General features: G+C 43.9%; 1 long non-coding RNA gene across 1 annotated transcript; it reads right to left on the minus strand.

Annotated features, from left to right (window-relative positions):
• Positions 1-648: 648 nt before the first annotated feature.
• Positions 649-23,119, minus strand: LOC148107168 (uncharacterized). Its single transcript, XR_015722939.1, has 3 exons — positions 22,667-23,119; positions 22,146-22,258; positions 649-1,188 (listed from the first exon to the last, which is right to left on the minus strand). It is a non-coding gene; the product is annotated as an uncharacterized LOC148107168 (long non-coding RNA).
• Positions 23,120-24,680: the final 1,561 nt, after the last annotated feature.

Raw genomic sequence — 24,680 nt, forward strand, 5'->3', positions numbered from 1 at the left:
TTAATAGTGAATACATGTATTATGAAAAAATATGCATAAGCATACTCTTTCTTATTTTATTCTTTTCCTTTTTAACTGCGAGGGGAATGTGATCAAACAACTTGGAGAGAACTGAGTGATGAAGTCAGAATTTTTAACCCAGCTTAGTAAAACTCCAGACTCAGCGTGATCTTTGTGGCTCATGTAAAAACTGTTCAATCATTTGTCATCAATACAGGGTTCTGAACCCATTATGGGACCAGGGGGAGGTAGAATATAAACGATCTTTGGTGCATTTGACAATCCCTTGAAACCGTGTTTGAAATTCCATGATCATGTTAAGATGCACTTTCTGCAAAGGGAGTCCATCCATTCAATCAGATTCCCAAGGGGATCTTCATCACAGGGGGTAGGAAGCCCTGCCATCGAGGTATCAGCAGCATTAATGATCGAGGATACTTTTCTGATAAGAAATTAATCTTTCCCTTAACTTTCATAAAATGAAGCAGGCACACTTTATATGTCCAATCATGTCTATCCTTAGAAAAACCATTTAGAACTCAATATTTCTCTAGATAATTCAAATGCATTCTAACTGCCCAAAGGAAGGCTTCATTTGTCTCTGGCGATGGGTTTTCTGAGGATAATTTCATTCGGAAGGATTTTCTCAATAATACTCCATTATATATTGTTGACCAGACAAGAAAGGATTTTACAAATGTTGTCTTCAACGTATCTCTGAGGCTTCGACACATCTTTGGGCAGGTGCATTTGAGGGATCAGAACAAGAAATCAGAGCCTAAAATTTTTTTATTGTCACCAATTGTTCAAATATTTTAACTTTTCTTTGGCAGGCCATTGTACTGACTGCCCTGTGTTTCTCTGAACAGCATGCTTCTGTACCAGTGGGCCACTGTAGCTCTTCTCCAAGCCCCTCAACCAAAGGCCACGGGGGCGAAATATGCCGTATCCCTTTCCCACACTGTTTTATTAGATTTTATGGCAGCATTTTACTTTTAGACCACGTTCGGCTCTTACCGGATTATCTTTTCCATGGCTATTCATTGCATTTCGTATGTGTGCGACCCTTTTCCAGCTTGACTTCCAACACATCACCCACCAGATTCTTGCTTCAAGTTCAGCACACAAGAGCGCAATCTGCTGTTGTTTTATTCCAGCCATTTTTTTTTTTCTGTACTTGAAGTCGTTCTATGTAAATTCAAGGGAAGAGTAGAAAATAAACCAGGAACATATAAAAACAGAAATAAGCATGAAAATTACCTTAGATGACTCTTTAAAGAAATGGAGATAAATAGTCTGCTTTGGGGACCAAAAAAAAAAAAAAAATTGATTCTCTCCACAGGTGGGGATAAAATACATTCCACAACAACATGGCTCTATTTTAGTTGTCAGTGGTGTTACCAGCCAGAAAGCGATGAATATAAAAAAACCCAAAAAACCACAAGTATACAAAGTTTGAGGAAAGGGTGGCAAGTGTCTGGATTCTGCATGGGGCAAGGTTTACTGCCAGGCAGGAAGCTTCTATCTTTTATCTCCCTTACAGATAAACTCAGCTGAACAGTCCCTGACCTCAGGGAGGGCTGGGCATAAGGGAGAAGCTCACATCTGCTCTGGGATTGTGCATATTCCGTGGCTTATCTCACCAGAGACACTGTGCTATCTGTGGGATTTTACTGTTTTGAGGACAATTTGGGGCCTTTTGGTCACAGACTTTTCTTCCATATGGAGGAAAGCAAGGGAATCGCTGAGAAGGTCAAAGAACATCATAACATGAAGCGCTGTTTATTTAATAGGACTTCGGGCATGTGGGGTATGTCTGCATCTTAAAGAGATCGACACCTTCCACTTTACCTATATTTTATTGAACGACTTAAAAAATATATCTACCTATGGGGGCATCTGTCTTTATGTGACACCTCAATCTTACGGTGTGATTTATTTACTGACATTAATGACTGTAACCACCGTTACCTGATATATTGTGCAGGTCCCACAGCCCATATCAAAGTTTATTCCCTAAGAACTTATGACCAGAGCACTGAGCTATTATTTCTAGTGCTAACGTAATAAATAAATACTTACCAATTGAGGAAAATAATTAAATAATGCAAGTATAATGGAATGATCTAGGTAAGTGACTATTCTTTTAAACAGCCTACAAATGCTAGTCTCTCTGGTCTTTGACCTGTCACAGGCTATCTATCAATGCCTTCTTTCAAATGGTAACACTATAACTTCTTATAGGAGTCCCTTTAAAAAAGACATGCCGGGGCGCCTGGGTGGCTCAGTTAGTTAAGCGTCTGCCTTCAACTCAGGTCACGATCCGGGGTCCTGGCATCGAGTCCTGCATTGGGTTCCCTGCTCATCGGGGAGTCTGCTTTTCCTCCTCCCTCTGTCCCTTCCTGCTGGTCATGCGCTGCTCTCTCACTCACACTCTCTCTCTCTCAAATACATAAATAAATAAGAAATCTTCATAAAAAGAAAAAAGACAGACCAATCTCAGAGCCTCTGGTTCCATGCACAAAGGAAGCAACTTTTACTAGAACACATGGTTACCTGGATTGCCCATGGCCACCCACCAAGAGTAGAATCTTGGTCCTCACTCCCAGTCGGTACACTTTCTACTATACCACATTGTTTTCCCTTTTTAAAAGAGAGGGGAAAAAAGTCTCCAAGTTCATGCTCTCCATCTCAGTAATAGCCATCAACGCCCAAGTGAAGAAACGGGCCCAGCACTATCCACCACATGCTGTCAAATTTATTTTCATTGACTGTGGCTTTCAAACTGTTTTAACAACTACTCTCAGTACGAAATGTATTCCACATCATGACCCGATACACACATACTGAGGGATACAGTGAATGGTGCCAGTCAGGGTCCAACCAGGAAAACGGAGGAATTTAATTCAGGAAATTGTTTACCCAGGCGAGGGAAGAGCTGAGATGCCGACGTGGAGCTGAGAGCACCAACAGTAAGAAGTCACAATCAGCCCGAAGGTACGGGAGCAGGGATGAGGCAGAACTCACGGAGCCCAGAGACCGAGGTCTCCTGGAGAGGTGGGAAGCCAGGAGGGTTCTCAGAGCCACTGTGGAGACACAGCTGTTGCTGGAGACGCAGCCAGAGGCAGAAAGAGAAGAGGGGACTAATACCCCGTCTTCCCCTTCCTTCCTGTCCTCCAGCTGTCCTGTCTCTTGCCGGGGCCTCCCAGGGGCTGACTGCAGCAGATACAGGCACCTGGGAAGTGCAGCCCAAAGGAACCGGCCCCACTGGCCTCAGAGAGCCCAGCAGAAGAGTGAAGAACGGATCTCGGGCCAACAGACACTGTAAGGACAAGGGCTCCTCCAACGACCCTCACCCTTACTAACAGCAGTGCTCTCTGAAGTGAACGGTTTCTATTCTATTTCTTGTTCTCACGGTGGCACACACCCCACTATGACTCAGAATGCACAGTGAGTTGAAAAACACTCCTTGGACCCATAAGGCGATACACATCTGAGGAACTTTTTGCCCTCACCTAAATATTTTTTTAGGTCAGGTTATTAAAACATGGGTCTCGTGATCAAGACTTTATGGAAGGTGTCATATGAAACATAGTAAAATAAAAATTTCCACCAGGCTCCTCTACTTGGACTTTTTTTTTTTTTGGTGTGTAGATACCAAGTAAATAATGATGGATGACGATGAGACAAGTCAGTTCCAGGCTTAATTTTTCCACATAATCAGCAAATAGCCAGAGATTAATAGAGATTTATCAAGTCCTTTTATTTTCTTTTTCTGTAGAGACTTCAGAGTATAGCAATAATAGTTCTATTTTTATAATAGAATCATTCTTTGTAAGTCACTTTTACAAAGATACTGGTACGCAAACCAGGGTTGGTTTGTGAGTACCACCCCCACAACTGTAGTAAGATACTAAATGTAAAATTTAACCGTGTTTAAAGCCAACTAATACCATAAATACATCCAAAACTGCAGATGCAACAGTTTTAGATTTTTGGAAATCTAGTAAAATAGATACAATATCCTAATTTGAATTAATAACAAGAAAACTACAGTTCGTGATTCCATTTTCACGTGAATACCAGGATGCATTATTATGTTAACAGCAAAATCTATAAAATTTCCCACCTTGGTAAGAATTTAGACTGTGAAATTTGCTAGTATGCTTCCAGGGCCTGAGGTTTTAATAGATTCGTGATGGATTTGTTGGTCGTTAGTCATTACGAAGGGCATGGTATCTGGCCTTTACTGATTGGTGCATTCAGGGTCTTTCTTGAAAACTGAGCAAAACTATCTAGTAACTCTCTGCTTCAAAGACACTATTAACACACACACTGAAAGAGAAGGTCACTTAGGCATCTACCTAAGCACCTTGTTTTGTAGGGTCGAACACCAATGTATATCACTTGAAATAATTTCCAATCAGCATTTTGCTAAATGATCACAGTTCCTCCTCTCTTCTGAATACTGTCCACCCTGCCTCTCTCCCTTCATCGATGGATTCGTTACCAGGCTTTAAAAGCTTTGCCATGTATGACATCGGATACAGTACTGATAATGAACTAGGAAAACTACTTGGAGCAGCCATATAACACCGAGAGACATAAGCATCAAAATTTGTAGAGTTAGACAATTTATATATTGAGAAAATGTGGAAAATAAGTGTGAGGAAATACCACCAAAGTCCTTTCGATATCAGCTGTGAAAATCCATAACAAATTGTGGCAAGGCTCAGCAGTGCTAGTGGTGGGCTGGCCACCATCGAGGGGGATTTGCATGCATAACCTCCCTCCCACGAAAGCTCCCCTCTTCAAGCCAGGTTCGACTCTGGAGAAGTCACGTGACCTTGACCTGTGAGCCCTTTTACCTTCACTTACAAAATGGAAGGATTTGCGCCATCTTGTATTTTGTGTCTCGGTTTTCCATCCGTAGAATGGGGAGAACATAATAATGGCACCCAACACAAGCACCGTTAGGAGAATTACAAAAGCCAGTGGAGGTAATGTACATATCATGGTGCCAACACAGAGAAAAACACTCAGTAAATGAAATGAGTTTATAAACTAACTTCTGTTTGCCTCTTTGTCCTAACAGGTCTTAACACTCCTCCTTCTTGGGTTAATTATGTTCAGGCCTGTCTATGGATTTCCCTTCTTCCTCCTCTTCCACACCTTCTCGGGCAAAGCCCAAGTTTTAGGTCTTGCTCAGTGCTTCCTGCTGTGAGCTCCCTCCAACTCCTCAGCCCTTCCCTCACTCTCAAAGCCCCGTGTCAAGGGTTGATCGCTCTCCATTCAGCCCCATATCTCCAGCTGCCCCAAAGCCATCGCATTTGGAGGGTTTTCCTTTATCTTGTTCTGCCTAAAGCATCATTTCTCATTTTACCTAATATATGTGTCCCCTTCGAGCACCTCTTCTTCTGTCCATTTTTTTATTTACATACATTTTCACAATGATTAACTATGACCCCATAACCAAAAATTTGATTCAAGAAAAAGAAAAAATCCCCCATAACTCTCCAGCGCAATCCAGTCACTGCGATAATGCAGCTGTGGTTCTTCCCAGCCTCTCCCACCGGGTAGGTGTTTGTACTGTTGTAACCACAGTCTGCAATTCTAATTGTATCTTGCTTACAATTCTAATTATTCCATGAGGATTTTCCATGTTGGAGAAGCTTTCGTAATAGATTATTGTTTTACTGTTATCTCCATTTCCAGCGACGCTCTCCTTCAGTTCATGCTACACACCTGGCTAAATTTCACCTCATTCATAGCAAGACTTTCCGCGTCTTTGGTGCGCTCAGCACCACGGGTGATTCCTTACTGCTCAAAAACTGAAGCCCTCGCTCCTGAGCCAAGCTCAAAGGCCCTCTTCAAACAGCAGTCCATCCTTTCCAGCCTCATCTCCTATTACAGAACTTCTCCTTGGGCCAAATCGAATCACTTATTATTCCAAACACAGAAATGATCATTGTCCCGGTGCCTTCCTTCAAACCATTCTGCCGACTTATGATGCCCACCTGCTGGGTGACGCTTCCTTCCGCTCAGGTGCTCCTCCCTCCCCCAGAAAGTCTTCCCCACACACTGTGGCTCCTCTCCTCTCTCTCTGGGCCACTTGTTGGGCAAGCTTCTAGGACCTTATCTTCTACCTCTCTGTGTCCTCAGAGCTCAGCACAAAGGGCATGCTCAATAAATATTTATTAATGATGATGATGATACTCACTGTCAGCACAGCTGTTCTGCTTTCTACGATAATGAGGAAAGCGGTATGGGAGCATTAGGGAGAAAATTCACTATAGTCTTCCTTAAACGCTGCCAAAAGTCCGAAGAGATTTACATGTATCCTACTTTCATAGCAAAGACACAATCAAAATTAGGAAGGAAGGGAGAGAGGGAGGATGGAAGGATGGAAGGAAGGGGATAATCAAGGACTATTTTGCAATTTCACATAATCTATTTCATTCATGATATAGCAGAGATCAATGTGAAACATTCTTAGATTGTAACAGCTCCATTATAAAATGCCTTGAGGCCCAGAAAGCTTAAACAGTGGATAGTAGAAGAGTCCAAATTAGAGCCCTAGGCTTTCTAAATCCAGCCCATGCAAGTTAGTCATATCAGAAGCAGTATGGTATGATGGTGAAAAGCTTGGGATCTTAAGTCGTGCTGCCTCGCTACCAATTTTAACTACTAGTTGCATGATCATGGAAAATCTACCTAACTTCTCTGTGTCCCAGTTTCCCCATCTGTGAAAGAAGGACAACAGCAGTGGTATTCTAGAAAACGTTTAACAAATGGCTCTCCCCCCAAAAGCCCCGATTTGTAACATATGTCGATTTCCATGGTATAAATAAATACTCCCACAATGACTGATTTCAAGCTACCAACAGGCTCACAAAATTCCTGAAAATTTAGCAATGGACGCTTCCACGGTTCCGTCCTTAATAGGGCTGATGTGAAGATTAAGTGAGTTAATACGTGTGAAGCATTTAGAACGGGCCCTGGCACCTTATATGCTTCGTTGGATAAATATTAGCTGTTTTTATTATACCATTTCGGTTTCCCTCCCTCTATGGAAATGGAGGATAGAAATAGCAAGTACTATTGAAAAAAGCAGTTGCCTTGATTTTAGTTCATTTCAACCTCTTCCTAACCACATGTTTTATGCTCACTATTGCCAAGCAGCCCCCGTTGACTTATTTGAATTTCCTTTCCTCTTCCTTAATTCATCTTTTTCGGAAGCATTCTAAGAATCAGAGGACTGGCTAAAAGCCACATACCAGGAAAGAAAAGGGGTTATAAAAAGTAAGGATAATCCCAACTGAACATTTTTTTCCTGAATAATCATTTTAAGAAAAACCTAAGGACTCCCTCAAACAGCTAGACAAGAAAGTTTACTTGGATACAATTACTTATTGTTTTGCAGGGGGAGATAGGAGTTGTACTTCATCTAGTCTCTTTTCAAAATAATTTTAGTCCCTGGTGTTCTTCCTGACACAAAATAAATAGGAATTTTTATTAAAAAGAATCCCAAAATATAGGACTCTGAACAGGGCTTTTGGCTTTTCGGTTTCAGTGGGTGCTACCATGACTGCCGCTTATAAAACACCAGCTTACAAATATCATACTTTGCTGACTGTGTCATCAGAACTAACACTCAGGCAATAAATATTTGCTACCTACAGAAAACAGGGTGGTTTTCTGTCTTGAAACCAGAAGTTGAGCAGCCAACAATTCTGCTCATCAGCCGGCACTCCGGGCCTCAGCATTTTTCTCTAGAATGTCCTCTTCTTTCTTGGTCAGCTGTCTTGTCACAAATTCTGAAGTCTTCATTTGCTTCTTCCGTTCGAGAAATGGTTTCTAATGGTACTTTTGCGAACTGCAGTCCCTTCTCAGTTATTTTTTCTAGGGTTCCTTTCCTCCCGTTGCTATCAATTTGGGACTTCTTTTCTACGCGCCATGCCTCACGTCATTTGCCAACTGCTAGGGAGTCTTTAGATTAGGAAGAGCCTCCTTTTGCTGCCGGAGGAACACGGGAGACAGTGAAACACCCAGGCCACAACCCCATGTGCGTGCCCGCTTGCATTCCGCCTCTTTGGAGAAAATGGAAGCCTCTCTCAGCCTCTGGCCTATGGTTTCCCCACCTCCCCCGCAGCCCCCAGCAGCCAGCCTCTACTACCAGTCTCCAGGAATGTGACTACTCGCATCAGTGGAGAATCAGACAATATTTGTCTTTTTTGCGAAAGGCTTATGTCCCTTAGCACAATGTCGTCAAGCTTTATCCAGGTTGTGGTATTTAACAGGATTTCCTTCCTTTTCGAACCTGAGTAGTAAGCCGTGACATGCACATACCACGTTCTGTGTGTCCGTCACCTGCTGAATGGCACTTGGGCTGCTTCCGCATTTCGGCTAGTCCAAGTAATTCTGCTATCAACACGGATGTGCAAATATCTGTTCCAGTCCCTGCTTCCAATTCTTTGGGATATATACTCAGAAGTGGAATTGCTTGGATCAGAGAGCAATTCTATTTTTAATTTTTTGAGGAACCACCATACTGTCTTCATACAGTAGGTTTTCCTTTGGGCATAAGTTTACACTCCCACCAGCTGTGCATAAAGATTCCAATTTCTCCCACATCCTCACCGGCACTTGTTCTTTTCTGATTTTTTTGTTTTTAATTTTTTTTAGTAGTAGTCATCGTAACGGATAGGGAGTGGTACTGCCACAATGAGATACCGCTTCAAACCGACTAGGGTAGCTATAATACTGATTGCTTCAAAAAATGACAACTACAGGGGGACCTGGGTGACTCGTCTGCCTTCAGCTTGGGTCATGATCTCAGCTTGGGTCATGATCTCAGCTGGGATCAAGCCCCTCATTAGGCTCCCTGCTCAGCGGGGAGTCTGCTTGTCCCTCTCGCTCTGCCTCTCACCCCAACTCATGCTCTCTCTCTCTTGCTCTGCTTTCTCTCAAATAAATAAATAAATAAATAAGATCTTTTAAAAAAATGACAACTATAGAAAATAACAATGTCAGTGAAGATGTCGAGAAATGATTGGGGCCTTCATACACTGCCGGTGAGAATGTAAAATGACGCAGCTTCCCTGGAAAGCAGTTCGGTGGTTGCTCAATCAGCTAACCATACAGTTATGTGACACAATTCCATCTTCAAGTATACAGCGGAAGGCCTGAAAGCAGGAATTAAAACAAAAGCGTGTATGGAAGTTTACAGCACTATCAGATGAACGAATACGCAAGACATGATGTATCTACACAACGGAGTATTATTCAGCCATGAAAATGAAGTCCTGATACATATTATTGCATGGAGAGACCCTGAGAGTATTATGCTAAGTGAAAAAAGCCAAACACAAAAGGCCACATATTTATATTCCCTTGGTACAAAATGTCCCAGTATGGAATAATCTAAAGAGGTGGAAAGCAGATTAATGGTTGCCAGGAGCTGGGTGGGGAGAGGGTGGAGTGGGGAATAACTACTCAACAGGTAAGGGCTTCCTTTTGGGGTGATGAAAATGCTCTGAAACCAGTAGTGATGATTGTACAACATTGTGAATGTGATAAATGCCACGGAGTTAGACACTTTAAAATGGTTAAAATTTTATGTTATGCAAATTTTACCTCAATTTAAAAAAACTTACTGATGAATGTATCGTTCACCGTCTACGTGTCAGGCATAGTGGATGTAGAGTTGATTAAGATATCGCTTCTCTCTCTGGACTCTGAGATCCTTAAGGGACTGGCAAGGAAAATAATACAGAACAAAGGTCTGTGCTCCAACACATTCACAGGCTGCTGGAGGCCAGTCCCACCTGGGATGCTAGTGGTCATGACGGTAGGGCTTTCCAAACAAAGTAAGAGTCTTGGAGGACTGATTGACTGATGGATTAGAATGCTTCCCTCTTGTGCCTGATACTGTACTAGGCTAGGAATGCAATGACGAACAAAATCAGGTGTCATCCCTATCTCATGAAGCTTGCTTTCGGGTCAGAGTCAGACCATGATTACAACCACCTGCAGACCGAGGCAGGCGCTACGAAGAACAGGAATACTTTTCCGTGAGAGTGCAGAATAAAGAAAGTCTAGACTAGTGATCAAGGAGGGCTTCCTTCTGACAGGAGTTCTTGAGCTGAGATCTGTGCAATGGGTAGGAGACATGAACAAGCTAAGAGGGACCAGCAGGTGCAAAAGCTGCAGCAGAAGGAAACCTGACACGCAAAGGCGTTCACAGGTCATGGTCGTTGGAGCCAGCTGCATAAGGAGCACGAGGCTGGAGACACAGCAGCGCCTGGAAGGGCCCGTCTGTACTGGCCCTAGGAAAGATGCTGTTCTTTATCTCCAGCGTGACAGGAAAAGGGTTAAGAGGGCTTGCGTGATGGTTACCACCACCCTGGCGGTCAATGGACTAGAAGGGAGCAACAGCAGAGGCAGAGGGGAGACCAGTTAGGAAGCTACAGCAGTTGTTCAGGGAATATGTGACGGTGCCTGTGAGGTGGCAGTAGAGAGGGACAGACATGGAGGTGGACCAAGAAAGCAGAGGCGGAGTTAGGAAGGGAAGAGGAAGACTGGCCCAGGTAGACTGACGCCTGGCACGCAGGCAGGAAGGGCTAAAGCCTGAAGTGGATGCTGGGAGAGGCTCACCACAGGAGGTCACCATGGCAGAATCCACGGGAAGGTGTAGCTGCAAGAGCCGTGGGAGGGTGCTGGAGAAGTCAGATCACAGTGGCGCTCACTGGTGAGTCTGGACCTTACCTTGGCGGACATGGGAAACTGAAGCGTTAAAGGAGAGAAATGGGAGCACCAGATGCCTGTTTTAGCACGATCGTTTAAGGGGTGCTAGGTAATGGATTTAGGGGGACTAAAGCAAAGATGCTTGAGTATAAACAGGGAAAGCAATCAGGAGGTTGTTGCAACCGCTTAGCATGAAAACTGACGCGTGTCTGGGCTACATGGGATCATGAGGCTGGGGGATGGGATGGCTGTAAGAATCAACTGATAACCACAGTCGTCATGATTTGTTGAGCCCATGGCACATACACAACCGTAACAACATCACTCAGATGGCCTCACGGAGCCTCGTCAGTTTAAGGGCTGTGGCACGAAACAGATGAAGAGGTCTGCAGAGTCTCTGACAATATTTTGCTTTCAGAATTTGCCCCCCGTTCTGATGTGATATGGTCACTCAGCTGAACCACAAGTTCTTTAAGGAGAGGGATCACATCTTCCTCGCCACATCATGTCCCACCCCTACAGCCATATTTGCTCCAAAGAAGGGGCTTAATAAAAACTTGAATGAGTACGTGAATTCAAAAGGTTTATTACTCAGTGTCCCTGCCATATTACTAACATTAGGGGGAAAAATACACACACCTTCAAGGATTATAGAACTCCGAAGCCCTCACCAGTGAGCTGACTCATGTATCAGCTACCTTTCAAGACAAAATGCTGCCCTTGGGGGCGCCTGGGTGGTGCAGTCGTTAAGCGGCTGCCTTTGGCTCAGGGCATGATCCCAGTGTTCTGGGATCGAGCCCCACATCAGGCTCCTTCCTGGGAGCCTGCTTCTTCCTAGGAGCCTGCTTCTTCCTCTCCCACTCCCCCTGCTTGTGTTCCCTCTCTCGCTGGCTGTCTCTGTCAAATAAATAAATAAAATCTTTAAAAAAAAATGCTGCCCTTATTCTGCTTTTACTGTGTAAGAATGTGTCGTCTTTCCCACCGACGTGTATCTCTCTGGACTGGTGATCGGGGGCACGGTGGACAGATTAGTATGGGATTTACTGGAGTCTGAAAAAAACTCTCAGGCTCAAAACACTTATGAACAGACTATCACACTAGCATCCAAGTAATATGGATGCAAACATTTCCTTGAACTTGTTCAAACTGGGTCAGCTCTTATCTCAGGGATTTTGCAACAAATGGTCCTCCCAATGGACCTGGCTTGTTGGAAATGCATGCTGCTTGTCAGCTCTATCTTCAAGCACAAGAGCAGACCCCATTGGAAAATCTGGTTCTGAGACCCCTTACTCAGAAAACTTTAGTCTCAGAAAACTTTAGTTAAGACAGAATTCCCGAAAGGCAAGGCTTTGAACATACTGGGGATAGGGAGAAAGCAATTAGACTAGTAATTCAGAGCTTAGAAGTTACATTGGCAGCATTTAAAGCTTAATAAAGGCTTTAACAAAGAACAATTAGACAAAGTCTCAAAGAAATCAGAGAAAAAGGAAAAAAGTTTGCTTTGTGAACACTAAATGGCCTCTAAATGTGTGTGCTTGTGTGTGCACGTGCGTATATTTCTATGTATTTCTTAGCAAGTTTGGTCTTCTGATTACGACACAAAAATGTGGAAGCAGGGTCACACAGTTTCTTTTAGAATTAATTTGTGTAATTTAAGAGACAAATGCTAACCTCTTTGAATGGCAAAATCTAGCAGAGCTCTAGGATTACCATTTCCATCCATGACCCAAGGCTTCTTTTTCTCTTTTCTTTTCTTTTCTTCTCTTTCTTTTTCTTTCTTTCTTTCTTTCTTTCTTTCTTTCTTTCTTTCTTTCTTTCTTTCTTTCTTTCTTTCTTTCTTTCAGAGAGAGAGAGTAGGGGGATGAGCAGAGGGAGAGGGAGAGAGAGAACCTCAAGCACACTCCCCACTGAGCACGGAGCCCAATGCCAGGCTAGATCATAGGACCCTGAGATCATGACCTGATCGGAAATCAAGAGTCGAATGCTCACCTGACTGAGCCAGCCAGGTGACCTGACCCAAGGTTATTTTCAAACCAACTGTCCTTCCTGTTGCTGACTTAGTAGCTGGAGATGGGAGAAGGAGGTGTGGGTAGATGGCAAGAGAGGAGTAAGAAGGAAAAGCAAGGCTTGGGGTATATTTGGGGTTGCATGGAACATTGTGGCGCTGGAATTCTCTGCTCTTCTGGGTCTTGCTCTGTGTCCTGAAGGCAGGTGAGTTCCTGAACTGGATTAGTAAGCTTCCTTATCTTCTGTCTTCCAACTGGTACCAGCAGAAACTCTGAGCCGTGGGCAGGAACTCTGGTGGGGGTAGTGAGGTCCGGGTGCCTATTCCTCTGCTGAACTCCTGATTATCAGCAAACCTCCACCTCGGGCCACATTTCTTCTAGGTGGGGGGGGGGGGCATCTTTCATGGCGACTTTCTTGGGTTCTGCTCCTTCCCCTCACCCTCTCAGGTCCACGGGTACTAAATTCTCCACTATTGCTAGTCTGGGGCCACTTCACCATACTCTGCTGATTTCCCTGAACCCTGCCCATGCTTTTGTAAATGTCCCTTCATTAACCTGCCTCAAGTTTTCATCTGAATGCACCATCAGCTTCTTGCTGGGAACCCTGATGGATACAATTGTCTTCTAAGGCAAACAGAGCACTGAAGCTCTGACAAGATGATCCTGGAAAATCCCAAGGAGATAGGGTAACAATTTTTACTGACTTTTTTCTTTGGCCTCAGTAATGAAAAAGTGAATGGTTGTTTAGAATGTAATCTGTGGTTAATTATTGATGGGATAATGTTCCCGTCTATAGCACTCGCTCTCCTCTGGTAAGCCCAACTCCCCCATTAACTATAAACAAAATTATGAAACTACTTTACGAACTAAGTTTTAAGCATCTTAAGTTTGAAATGCCTGAGGGAGAGTATAGTGGTAATGCTTTCTAAGTGTTCAAAGATGAAATTGTTGGCCACTGGAGACAGTGAGTTCCACACTTCAGGAGGTGTTCAAGGAGAAGCTGGAAAAGCCATGGACTGGTTCTTGAACTTGCTGACTTCAAGGTCATTTCCAATGCATACTTTGAGGATTCTTAGCTTTGTGCTTTAATAGTTCATTCTTGTGTTTATTATGCAAATGTTGACTCTTAATTTGGATATTTTGATATACTGAGACATGACAACATACACATAGATTTTAGGCTCAAAAATCTTAAGGAAAACTCGTCTTCAGTATGGCGTGGCAAAACCATGGTTGCTGTTTCAATCTTAGCTCTTAGCGAAAAGCTGTGTGTTCTGTGGAAGCTACCTAACATCTCTGTACTCGCTTTCGCTCAACTTCCTCTCCGACAGATGGTGGGAATTCAGTGAAGTAACGCCTAGGACAAATTTAGGTCCTCAGCCAATGTGAGTTCTCTTCTCTTGCCTCAGCATCTCCATTAAGCTGCCCCTCCTGCTACATCAGTTTATGGTGCGAAGGTAAATAAGAATGCTTTTAAGAATTCTTTTTTAATTGAAAACCACAATCAAAGCGATGACCCACACCGTCGCTCCAGCATCTCACAGCGCTGGGGGCACCGTGCTCCATCTACGAAGACTACAGTGCGTGAGAGAGTCTTCCCTGGAAGGGCCGATGCTTTAAAATACCAGTAGCAAATTCTATTCACACTGCGCTTTTCACCTTATGGTCATTTTGCTTGGAGTCTCAGAACAACCCTTCAGCCAGGCATTATTATTTCCATTTATAAAGGGAAGACTCTAAAAAGGGCAGAAAACCTCACTCATCATCCTCGAGGAGGTGGTCCTTCCACAGGCTCCTTCAGACATTTTACTCAGTCGAGGAAACAAGATTTTAAAAACCAAAATAATCTTAAAACTTAATAAAGGAAACAACACACAGCAGCTGAGTTGAGCCACATGAGTTAAAACCAAATCGTCCCGAAGTACGATTAAGGATTTCTAGAGCAAGAACACCTCCTTGGGGGGCGCCTGGGGGGCGCAGTCGTTGAGCGTCTGCCTTCGGCTCAGTGCGTGATCCTGGCGTTCCGGGAATCGAGTCCCACATCAGGCTTCTCCGCTAGGAGCCTGCTTCTTCCTCTCCCACTCCCCGTGCTTCTGTTCCCTCTCTTGCTGGCTGTCTCTCTCTGTCCAATAAATAAATAAAATCTTAAAAAAAAAAAGAATTAAAAAAAAAAAAAAGAACACCTCCTTGGGCTGGGCGACTGGGGCGATCAGAGAAACACACAGCCCGGGGTTTGGAGCACAGGCTAAGGAAAGCTGATGAATTCCTGGCTCTTGGGCAGGCGAGCTGTGTCACTCTGGACAAGGTGATCGGCGTTGATGCCTATTCTATGCCGCGGCTTCCTCGTCTGCCAAATGGAGGCAATAACAGAACCTACCCAGGGCGGGTACGTGAGGTTTAAATGAGATAATCCGGTTGAAGGGCTTGGGAGGAAGTGTTTAATACATAGAGCTGTTAGGATTATAAGGCAGAACAACACAGTCCCGGTGAGAGGGTGAGAGCTAGTTGGCCTAGGGCCACAGAGCTGGTTAGGGACAACGCAGAGATTGGAGCCCGGATCCTGTCCGGTGTCCTTTTGTTATAAATGAACCATACTTTAATTAGGTTTTAAATTATGGGTGATAAGAACGTCAGCTAAAAGAGAGAATAAGAGCTAGCTGTTCTGCTATCCGTCATCTATCAACGTAGCTTTTCCAGGAAGCAGACACATCACAAGTATCTATGCAGAAAACATAAATAAATCAAATTCCTTCAGAATGTTCTCGTCTTCCTCCTACGTGTGGGACTGCCTTACAGTGAAACCCCTTCTCACATGGTTCATTTGTGATCAGAGTGACCGAATCCCCTTAGACAGGTATAGCAAGGCACCGGCTTACAAACACTTGGTTCTTACTGTGACTAATGCCATAGCGAGGCCCCTGTGTAGATAGTTCTGGCAGGACAGAAAAGGATGTGGAGATTAAAGAACTAAAGTAAAGTCTGCAATTATCTTTGAGACTAGCTTGTGCCTGGTTTTATATACACTCCTTAGCTATTTTGAGTCACCGGGGACTTATCACTCCCGGGCTCAATTCAGAAAGCATTCTTCTGATCACATGTTGTAACCATAAGAGCAGAAGACCTACAACCAGTTACCATAACATCCGTGGCTAATAAGGGCAGGACCTATCGTGACACATTAAAACTGAACGAAGTTGGCCAAGCAAGACAAAAAAATAACGCAACTTGAAGCAAGATTGAGCTTCACATGATTCTTCAGCTTTTTCTCTGCTCAGATCACCTCTGTGAGATTACTTGCTGTTCTGTGCCTTTTAAAGGCATTTCACATCAACCCCAGTCAATTCCAGCGAGGACAAGTTGACCCAAAATCTTTACTGGGTTCTGGAGGCACCATTTTCTTGACTTTTCCTGGAATAAAAGTAGAGCCTCCCCGGGTTTAGAAAGTGCTTTTCTGGTTAATGAGGACTGCACAGCTTTATTCCTAATTACGGTAGTCCCTTTTATGGTGTCATGCTTCTAGAAGAGATTGGAAAGTTTGCATCCTTAAATGCCAAGCCAGCAAAACAGTTGTAGCATATATTAAAATCTGAGTAGCTATAACTCTATTTAAATCCTTCAGACTGGTGGAGCGACTGCCACGCGAACCATCTAGAGACTCCCAGAGTCACACAGGAGGACATTTCAGTCCAGGGTCTCAGCTGGGACTGAGCTGACAGAGCTGGAGTTTTGAGAACACGGATGTGAGAGTCTGGGAGATGCCTTTCTCAGTGAGAAATCTATTCATCCTTCTCCTTCCTTAAAGAGTAAGGTGACATTTCTCTGTCTCTCTGTTAAGCATGAAGAATTTAAAGCTAACCAGTTTAGAGGGCCTGACTTCGATCGTATGTCTGGATTTTAGCCAATGTGTACGGTGTAGAAATGGGTGTTCCCAGCGCTAGCCGCTGTGCTGACATTTTGATTCATTTTGGGGAGGTGCTGCATATTTAACTTTGTCCTTCTAGTTGGTTCCTCTTTGGTTTGGTTTCACCCCTGTTACTTCACCCTTAAACCCAGGAGGAGTTTGGTAGTCATTTTTTCTCTTTTAGAAAATATGGTGGGTAGTACGAGTCGCATCATCAATGGGGACAAAAGACAGAAGGTAATGCTAATCCCTTCTCCTGCCTTGGGTCACCTTCCATGGGCATTCAGGCAAGACTTCCTTTTATCAAGAGGCCAGCAGAGTAGCACAGAATCAGACTTGGTTCCCAGCACTGCCACAGGTGTCACCTTTGCCTCTCAGCTCCCATGACTATAAAACAGGGTAACGGAGCCAATCCGTCAGGTTCCTCTGAGAACCACGAGGTAACGCAGACAGAGCCCAGGGCAGGGGGCACAAGGCAGTGCTGCTACATGTTACTTGCTGTTCCCTTTTCCTCCAAGATGATCACATGAAACACTTCAGAACCTGCCTCAGGGAAACAAAATTGCAATAGAAACTTCAAGAATAATGTTAACCAGGGAACATGATCTTCTTTGGTAAGGATTTGGGAGAAAAATCAGAGAAATTTCTAAATCCGAAATTTCTTTCCTGTCTTTAACCTTAGACCTTTTAGACAAGAGGCAGCGAGACCAGGCTGCATAAGGAATATATAATCAAGTACAAGATTAACATCTGCCGACTTACCACCAGGGGACAATATCAGGCTATAATTACTGTTCAGATGCTCCTTATAAAACACTGGGCTGGGCGAGATCAGATCCAAAAAGAGGTATGCGACAGTTTCTTCCAGGAGCATCCAAAGAGGGGACATAGTTGTGTGGAAAGGATATTGGTCTTTGACTCCAAGTCTTGTCTTGTTACCTACGAGCGAAACGAACATCTCTGAACCCGAGTTCTGTGTATTTCTTATCTGTCAGATAGGCAAGAGAATTTCTGATTTCCTCGCAGGGCTATTGAGAGGAGAGCTCCTCAAACCACCAAGTGCCTGAAGATCTTGTTAAATTGCAGTCTGGTTCAGTAGGTTTGGGGCGGAGCCTGGGGTTCTGCATTTCTAGCAACTTCCAGGAGAGGCTGACGCTGCTGGTCTTGGACCATACTTTGAGAAGCCAAAATTGAGAGGACTGGCTGAGATACACAAGTCAAAGGACTTGTAAACTGCTGGGTAGGACTGAGTAACATGAATAGCAGCAGTATTCACATATTCCACTGAGAAATGCTCTCCGATAAAAAAATATTACGACTTTCATGTCTTTCCCGTTCTACTGTTCTTGTCGGTGCTTCTAACAATACCTATATGAAGAATTAATTTTTTTAGTGTGGTTAGGATGGAGCCTGTGGGAGTTCAACATGCTTGGCACAATATAGACGTTGACGAAAGAAAAGGCAAGATCGAGGGAAGGAGGAAGGAAGGGAGAAAGTATAGAAGTACGTTGTAGGGGTAGGGGTAGCTGTCTCATCTTGGAGATAAGGAGATGTTCCAGAAAGAAGGGAGGCAGCCTGTTGGCATTCTGCATCAAAAATTTAACGGCGGCAGTGAGTGAAGACAGATTAGTCAAAGGTTCTTGTATTGACAATGGGGAAATTTAGGGATGCTGCCGTGAATAAACATGGCTTGAAAAATTTCCAGAAACTACTTGTGATGCCTCATCTGTCTCTATGGCTATAACTACCCACAGGCCCCTGAAAGGGAGAGAAAAACATGGAGACATTCTTTTTGTCAAAAAAAAAAAAATCATTACTTTTAGAGCTGAGCTGAGACCATGGAAGAGCATTTACTGAGCGCTTGCCGTGTACAGAACGGGATTCCGGGGGGTAGGCCTGTTTCCATGGAAGGTGCTCCATGGCTGTACCACATCACGGCCAAACGGGGACCACCTGAGCACAGGGCTGCTTTGCCTTCTCTTCATTTTAGGCAAGATGCCTTTACTTCGTTAGTTGTAAAAAAAGACGTCACAGGTAATTCGGAGTTACTTTCTATCAACATTCGAACTTAACAGAAAAAAAAGGCGAGCATTTAGAAATAAGGCTCCCTTAAAACTCTTTACTTGAAGGATACCTCCCAATGCCACCCCATCTCAAATTGCACCCCCATCTCACCCTGCCAGTTCCCTGCTCTCTCGCTCTGTTTCTCCACAGCACTCACCACATCTCAGATTCTCGAGAGATTTCGGACTTACTTCGTTATCATGTGTCATTGCCACTAAGACACAATCTCACCAAGGGTGGGGACTTCTGTCTGCTTTGTCTGCTGCTGAATCCCAGCAAGTTCAATGACATCGGCACACAGCAGGTGCTCAGCAGGCATTGGTTAAGCGAATAAAGAAATAGTGAGGATTTGCAGTAGATAAATGTTTAGCAGTATTTTCTTGAAGAACTTTAGAGAGGAGGCTGTATGCTTTCAAACTTGTGGAGGGAATTTCTGGATTTCTGAAGACCACACCTAATGTCTCATTATTTCTTTTTCTCCTTTTCTGTTTCCAACTAAAGATGGCACCCAATATAACACATTGCCCAAGATTTAGTGAATGTTCATTGAACAGTGAATATGGACAGGACGTCTTTTTCTCCTGCATTCTTCCAAAAGAAAGGCGCTTATAAAGCTGTCCAGAGGGCTCCAGAACGACCTACCCAAAAGCTTCTTGGCCTATAGAAAGCACTTCTGAGTCCCTAAGGCAACTCTTTCTCCTTGTGTGGGTGGCTGGAGAGCTGCAGAAACAGAATTGGGGCAGATGTCTGATCTTTTTGCAGGTGGTCAATAAGAAAGCCTTTGATGGCTCTCAATCGGACTCCCACGAGCCCCCGGATCAAGTGGGGACCCACAGCATCTCTTGAGACAGGAGGGGGGTAGGAAATGCCAGTCCCTAACCTGAGGTTCCCTAGGGCTGTGGCAGTTTGAGTCTCCATCAAACCCAGTTGACATAGTGCTTCCTTCCTATAGATCACGTGTTTAGGGGTGCCTTGGAGCTAGGGGCCTTCAGTCTGGGAGCTACTAAGGCAACCACATTCACCGATTTAACCCTTTAAAGGAGACACGGACAGTATCTAGCAGAGCAGGGGGTTGTGGTGACCTGACTTTAGAAGTGATTTAGTGAGAGCTGAGCCCCAGCCTGTGAATCCTATTTTCAGTCTTCATGCAGTTTTAAGATTTAGCCCAATTTCCAGACCATCCCCTACCCAGGCTTGAAAATGGCTTTATTTCACACTTTGCGGCAGGAGGTAAGTGGGTTTCTATGTGAAAGTGATGGTGCCAAAGACATTTACGAACATTAAAAAATGTCTGAACATGGCTTCAAGCCACTCAGCCTATTTCTCATCCCGCGCCGTGCCTTGTGAAGCGTATGCAAGTTCAGAGCTCTCTTTGAAATCAGTGGCAGTTATGAGCTTGGAGCAACTCTGTGGGGCACTGAGCAATATAATAAATGAGCCCCTTTGAAGACCAACCATTGTAGTTGGGCTCTTTTTGTGCGATCCGACACTGATTTCTCAGGGATGTTCTGTGGTGGTGGGAGTGGCCCACCGGCACACGCCCTCTGGTTCCCCCCATCGGGCCTGAATGGGGGAGGGAGGCCAGAGAAGTCAGTCCTCTGATTTCCTTAAAGAAATGGCCCTAATCTTTTGCTATCCTTTTGATAGCAACATGTGGGATAAGCCATCCCACACCCACATACCTTGATTTGAAACAAAACAAAAAAACTGCCTTTCATCTGCATGTACTTACTGGTCTATGCGGCAAAAAACCAGCAGCAGTAACAGTAAGAGAAACAAAACACAAACAAGAAGCTATTACCTGCCAGGAGGGAGCGCCGATGTATTTGTGTATCAGGGGTTTGCAGATTATTTATTTAGTTGAAAGCAAAGAAGACAATCTGGGATATTTTTCACGTTTCTCTGATGACATTACAGGCCAAGCTGATATTCAGATACTAAGAAGATGTTTCTTGAATATTCTTAAAAGGGAATTAAAGCTTTCTGTTCTGACTTTTGACTAAATACTCCTAAATGGCTGGTATATATATTTCAAGTCACGAAGCTGGATAAGATACGTATGCGCAGGTTGCCTTTAAATATGTTTAAAAGAAGCCTCAATTATTTGGTCCAATTTCTCAAGTGCAAGTCCGAATGGCACCTTGAATGCCACCTCTTGCACTAGATGCAGATTAGCTAATTTTTGCCGAGAACCTTCTTTATTTCCCACAACCGCACTGTGAGATCACTGGTGTTAACCCACTCAGCCAACAGAAGAACTGAAGCCAGAGGGCTTCGGTGACACAGAGCTACTTGTGGCAGAGCTGACCGCCAAACCCAGGCCCTCTGACTACCGAATCCAGCCCTCATCCCACCATGAAGCTGTAGCTGGTTCTCCAATAACAGTAATCTGTCCCTCTCCGCCATTAAATTAACATACGGTTTATTCACCACGAGAAGTGTGTGAGCAAATATTGACTTAGGACTAAGTCCCCGTGGGGGCCAATCAAGAATGATCGTAAGAAAAGTAAATATCAGGTGAAACAGACTTCAGGGAAACTTGCATTTCTAGATACAAGTGTGGGATAAGAAAGTTCCAAGTCCTTTTTACCATCTTTGAAACTTCTCCTGAAGCAAGAGCAAAAACAGACAGATGCGTCTTTATAGCTGTTGAAAGGTATAAGGCCTCTTTTAGTCTACTTTTTTCTATTCTGCCTCATTGCGAAATGATGCTAGGTGGATAGCAGATAACGAATAAGCGAGGCACAGCACAAGAACAAAAGGGAAAAAAATACTATTACCTGGTGACCAGAAATGAATTAATACATGCAAATGCATGCCACGAAGAGGATGAAGGAAATAAATAAACACAAAACCAAAGAAGAACGGCTGTTAGATAATATTTATAACAAGAACAATAATGGCCAATATGTATGGTGAACTTACGATTCGCCAGACAACAGGGCTAAACACTTGGACATCGACTGTGTCCTTTAATTCTTACTGCAGCCTTCCGAAATAGGTAGGATTATTTTTGTTATTTTGCAGATGAGAAAACTGAGTCCCAGAGAAGTTAAGAGGCTCAACGTCAATCAGCTACCAGGTGATGGCTGATGGACTGGAACCCAAGCATTGTGGTTTCAAGACTAGGCCCTCTCCACCAGATAAACACTCTGTGGTCGCTAATGAAAACCAACTGTTTCCTGGCATTTGGGTCTAAGGGAAAGGGCTCTTTGTGCCCTCATGAGTGGAACACGCATGGATCAGGGGCTAGTGGCTTTCTCAACCTCTTCCATGAGGCTCACCATGCTGATGGGCCAATGGATGTTTCCTGTAGGGTCCCTCAATGCAGGCCGAGGCCTCACACCAAAATGCAATTCACTAAAAATGAGTGAAAAGTAAAAGGAGCCAAAACAATATGGTTCAAGTATTTAGTTTGGATGGTTTACCTTGATCTTGAGATATACTCTAAACCATCCGGAGAGATGGATGGACTTCATGTCCTTCAAGCAAACCTCCGTGGAGCCTCCTTAGCCGTAAACCTTCCTTGAGCACTGCTCTGCTGGAGGAAGAAGAAAAATCACAACCATAGAGAATGGAGACCATAAATCTGGAGTGAAACTAATCTCGGTTGTGCCTTCAGTGCTGCTCAGCAGTCCTATTGCATGTGCTTCTCCCATTTCCCTCAGCTGCTGTTCCAAACCTTTACCACTCTTCTAAGCCTTCAATCTTTTCTCTTCGGGATGACCTTGTTTCTAAGTTAGGGACCGGCGGCCATCAAAATGGCTACTTCCATTTTCCCACCCATTCACCCACAAGCCCATCTGCACCCGCGCCCATTCTTTCCCTGTCCTTATCTCTAGCAAAAGATGGTTCTCCTGCAAAGGCAACTCCATCTGCTGGTGCAATGGACATTTTTCCACCTTGCCTCCTTTGAAAACAGGCTTTATCCATAATATCCTTTTCTTACCTTCGACGCTCCATTGGCTACTCCCCTCAGTAGACCAACACGTTTATCCCTTTCCTTTAAAAAAAAAAAAAAACAAGATTTAAGTAACCAATTTTTTTTAGCACCTTCATGTTTCTTTCTTTGATAGCTATTCTTTCACAAAGTGCAAGCGAGATTTACTCACCGTGACTCCACATCACCTGTTGGCTCTTGGAGCCGTTCTAACCTGGCTCCAGGCATGTCCCGGCCCTGAGACTGCCCTGCTTCGCTTCCTGACCCAGCGGAAAAGCACTTTTAATTCTCATCTTCTACGACTTGTCCTGCGGACTCTTCTCCCATTCTTGCAGTTCTAGCTTTGCCTGTTGTGACACCCCTCGCTCCCGGTTTACGACTGCACTCATTACTCCTTTTCTGTGCCTCAACTGGGTTCTGTTTCTCTCCCCTGTCCTTAAATGTCAGTGTTTGCTTTCCCACTTTATTCGCTTGTGGGGGATCTTGTCCCCACCAAGGCTTTACATCTGAATCTCTGTCCTGAGCCCTTGTTTCCCCGCTGTTCTCTAAGTAGGTCCACCTAGTATCCCACAGGCACTGCAAACCCAGTATGTCCAGAATAGAGCAAGCTCATCTGTTTTCGTGCCCATTCCTCTTTACTACACCAAACTGGCACTCCCTCCTGTATTCTTTATATTAGTGAATGTTAGACCTGTCCCCCAGTTTTCCAAGCCAACATCCTTGGAGCCTTGGACTGCTTTCTCACATTCCAAGCAACATACCCTATTTATTCTTCTCTTGCTTCTCTCTTCCGTCTGGCGGGGCGGGGGGGGGGGCATCTTTCTACTTGATTAGGTCCATCAACTCCCTTAAGTACTGCCATACAATCCTTGACATTTCTCCCCAGGAATTTTCATCTCCAACCCCCCCTCCTTCCATTGGAGGCCCAGAGTTCAAATACAAAAATTTGATTACTGTTACTGTCTTGCTTACGATTATTCATTAGCATCTCATGACTCATAGCACACAATTTGAAATCTTCTGTCCGCCTGGAAACACCTATTCATATTTTTCCTTCCTCTGGGAAGTTTTCCAGGACAGACTGAACTGTGTTATCCTAATGTGTCAATCAACTTTGTGGACCATCCAATTTTGTGAATCTCATTGCATTTTCTTGTTTGCAAGTCTGAGTCTCCGCTTGTTTAAATGCCCTGAGAGTAGGACCTCGCTTTCTCCACTTTGTATCCACAGCATGTGGTCTACTAGTAGGCACTCAGTAAACATTAAGTGAATGAAGGAAATGTATACGTTTCCAGAAAGTATATAATTGCAATGAGTGAAAAAATTTTGCCTGGGGAATCTCTTACCCTAACAAGAGACCAATATTCAATTACTTCTTTATAATAACTCACTCCTCCTCTTACGGGGACTATATATCCAGAAAATATAGTATGTTGAGCAATCCAAAACCGTTAAGGTTAACTAGCAAAGCAGAACTAAGGGATGCTTTGCAGCTCCTAGTTGGTTTGAACCAGCATCTTGGAGGCAAACGGACACTGGCACCCATTTACCCAAACTGGGTAACCCAAGGCGAATCTCCCATCCTTCTTCTCTCATCCTTTGTGTCCTGTTTGACCCTGAGATTTGAATGCCAGGGAAAAACAACCCCTACACTAATCTGGCTCTTTAGGGTCATGTCAGCCTAATCCTTTTGGAGACACAGCTCTCCTGGCATTTGGTGCTTCTGTAAATATACAATTAACACACGCCGAGAGATTTACTGGCTGATATCTTCATCTTTGCCACATTTCTTTTACATTGATTTAATGGTGGATAAAGCTAGGCCAAGAGCATGATTTATCTGTTTGACCTTCAACCTGGCCTGGAGCCTCATTAAACTCTGTATTTTTGTTGCAGGCCTGTATTTTAATCATTAAGTTAGTTTCCTCGCTGTTTTTTTTTTTTTTTAACCCTTGATAGAAAATCAAACTATGTCTTTTGAATCAAAAGAGAATTGAGAGAGAGAGAGAGTGTGAGTCATGGG

Source organism: Ursus americanus, chromosome 34, assembly GCF_024610735.1.
Source record: "Ursus americanus isolate L20-20 chromosome 34, mUrsAme1.1.p, whole genome shotgun sequence".
In the NCBI taxonomy this organism is placed as follows: domain Eukaryota; kingdom Metazoa; phylum Chordata; class Mammalia; order Carnivora; family Ursidae; genus Ursus; species Ursus americanus.